This window comes from Macrobrachium rosenbergii, chromosome 54 (assembly GCF_040412425.1).
Source record: "Macrobrachium rosenbergii isolate ZJJX-2024 chromosome 54, ASM4041242v1, whole genome shotgun sequence".
NCBI classification, from domain to species: Eukaryota; Metazoa; Arthropoda; class Malacostraca; order Decapoda; family Palaemonidae; genus Macrobrachium; species Macrobrachium rosenbergii.
The window spans coordinates 5058673-5062082 of record NC_089794.1 but is presented as its reverse complement, the minus strand read 5'-3'; the positions used below and the strand labels follow the sequence as shown (position 1 = coordinate 5062082).

Sequence of the window (3410 nt, the reverse complement as noted above, 5' to 3'; positions counted from 1 at the left end):
CAAGGAGAGCAGCTAACGAATCTTTTTATACAAGGAGGCAATGCACCAACAATGCCAAGGGAAGAGGCAATCTCTGGAAATCATCAGATATAACACTTATGCCACATATGCGAATGAAAGTTGCCAAGATTATATATTACATGAATAATTCAGCCCTTCTCCAGATACCCTGAAAAGATGAAGCACCATCAACCACTTTCAATGTAAAACAGGCATATGCTCTCACTCATAAGTTGATATGATAGCCAGACCCCTCTCGAAATGGTCACTGTGACACGTAAAGTTGGACAGTTTAAAGTAGATGACAAACACCACAATGAAGAACCCTCGATACATTAGTAAATTCTAGAAAGGAGATATTTCCCTTTATATAATCAGCCTACAGGAGCCCTCCCCATCCCATTTAACCCCGTATGCTAACCATGATGCTGAACACCAAGCCAACGATGATGACCATAGATGCAAACCACTCCCCCAACCCCACCCCTACGGACGCAGCCGCGACTACATTTTCCATCATTACTCTACCGCTGTGGACTAACTGACATCATTTTTCAGACTACTATTCCTCCATAAGCAACATCTGAGAGAAGAAAAACCCCTGTATACACTTCATTATTAACCAGAATATGACCAAAGGCAACACTTCAACTGAAACATCCAAAAAAGACCAGTACATATATTTTTTGCCATCCAAAGAGAAGCTTTTTAGACATTATATATAATAGAAATGAGGAATTTATTGTTGTTGAAAGGATAATTTCTGTAAATAGGAATCATCATCATTACACTCACCTCAGATCAGCATCCTTAGAGGAAAGGAAAATCCACTTCTCATCGGGACGGTTTTCTTCCTCTGACACCTTCTTCATGGCCTGTCCAACCAAGCCAGACCCACCTGTTACCAAAACCACCTTTGGCTTGCTTTTTGCGTCCATTTCTTTGCTAGAAAAAAAGAAATATTATTTACCGGAGCGCGTAATTAACATCTTACCCCATGTTCTAAATACGCAAGCATACTTTGCTCGATAGCAGTCACACTTTTAATACCGTGCATAGGTTAGAATCCTAGTATGAAGGAAACTTCTTGATTTAATCTTACTTAGGATTTCTGGCTTATGATGATGTTTGTTTCCAAAACTTGTAAGGTGATCGAGAATAAAACACACACACACACACACACACACACACACACACACACACACACACACACACACACACATATATATATATATATATATATATATATATATATATATATATATATATATATATATATATATATATATATATATATATATATATATATATATATATATATATATATATATATATATATATATTGTCATATTGTCACTAGACTGGGTCCTTGGTCTAGATGGGAATTGGGACAATTTATTATTATAGACTGCCTTCGTACCAAGAGGAATCCACAATTAAGAACAAAAGGAAAACTACTGGAATTTACCTCAGAATCTTCCTTGATTTACGTAAATAATGAAGGTCGCCAATTGGGAATTAGAATTCTTTTACAATAAAAAGGAGTTTATTTACAGAGAATGGGGCAGATATGAGACCAAAAATGTAACGATTTACAGACATATAATTCACATATGATAGATCAATAATGCATTAATTTACTGACACTCAATGTAAATATGAGGGGCCACAGATACAGCATTCCCCGTTAAAACAAGTAACTCTGTTATGCTAAAATGCATCAATTCATAGGAAGTAATACATTGGAAGGGGCAAATTCCAGGACAATGGACATTAGTTAATCAAGATGATTTCTGTGTGGGCAACGGATTCTTGTAATCAGGCAGCAACCAGGAATGGTTGCGAAATGTGGATGGCAGTCATTAATGGGTCCTGGTATAGATTTGCGAACTGGGCTGGGTATGATGGCTCCTGGAAGAGAATTCAAGCGTTAGTACAAGCACAGGGGGCCAAAGGAAACCTCCCTTGTTACTAAACAAAGCACATTGAATCTGCGCACTAGGGAGGAATTGATCATTTGAGTAACTGAAATTAACTTGCCCTTATTTCACACTATGGAGGGAATATTTGAATACTTATCACTGAATTGTAGTAGGCTGATTTCAAAGCAAGTCATGGGGTGATTCACGGGCTGCTCGAAGTAGGGTGACTTAAGAAAAGGGTTGCTTTTTTGGAGGTAGAAAATTGAGATTTGGAGGAATGGAAAACCAAGGAATTTCACGGGAAGGAAAAGGGCTGGTTTACTGACTAATTGCAGCCGACGTACCTGGGGCCTGTAGATGTTTTGCGCTGAACATGTGAGGCTCGGCCCGTTACCAGGGTTAGTTTCCACCAGCATAAAGGAAGGAAAACAGGCACGTGTGTCTCGAGTGCTGGTTCTGCGTGGAGTGCTTCTTCTCCGGGAACCCAGTGTGCTCCTTCCAAGGTTGTTTGCTTCAAAATCTAGGCCTACGTCAATCTGCAAAGAGTCATATAGCCAGCGAAGGAGTGGAGAAAAGTGGGTCTTAAGATTAAGTACTTAGAGGTTAAGTTCCTATCTATCTCACAGCCTAGATTCGCCTCCCATTCCCCTAGTGGATGGGCCTCTCCTATATCGCGTGATGGGGCAGAGGGGGTTTGGCTATTGTTTACCCCAGGTCAGCTGAGGTGGGGCTTCCCCTACATGAGTTCAAATAGGCACTAACTGTCCTTTCTTAGTTCTGTATACGCCTGGTATACCTCGCCTGCCATGTTGTCTTGGCCCAACAGTCAAATGAAAGGTGAAATAATTCCCTGAATAAATTAATTCCTAGCTGTTGGATGAGGGAGGAGCAGAAATCATTAACTATATATATATATATATATATATATATATATATATATATATATATATATATATATATATATATATATATATATATATATATATATATATTTTATATGTGACTTATATACAATCATGAAGCTATAAATGTCATTTAATATCTAATTCACGCTACTTCGGGAATATCCCCAATGGGGAATTATCACCGAAGGGGAATTTTTTAACTGATAAATGGATTGGTACCGTCGGGTGTCGATCCCTCGACACAGTACCTTCCAACGACTCCATTCGATGGTAAAACCACTGAGCCACCAAGAAAGGTAAAAGTTAATGCCGAATCTGCCATGCTTATTTACCTGTCGAGAGCGGGGAAATTATATTTGGCTTCAGGTTAACCTACCTCCACCGCGATAGCTCACTGGTATGTTTGGAACCAACAGCTACTATAATTAGTGTATGTGATAAAGTGTATGTGATAAAGTTAATTTATTTGACCTCAAGATGGATTGGCTCAGGAGTTTTTAATAAATACTTTAGACTCCATTCGATGGAAAACCACTGAGCCAGAACAATTGTGTATGGTAAAAGTTAATATATAATACATATA

At 38.5% G+C, this 3410-nt stretch overlaps 1 pseudogene; it reads right to left on the bottom strand.

Annotated features, from left to right (window-relative positions):
• The window catches only part of LOC136834490 (GDP-L-fucose synthase-like), an 8954-nt pseudogene extending 8016 nt beyond the window's left edge, over nt 1–938 (bottom strand).
• Nucleotides 939–3410: the final 2472 nt, after the last annotated feature.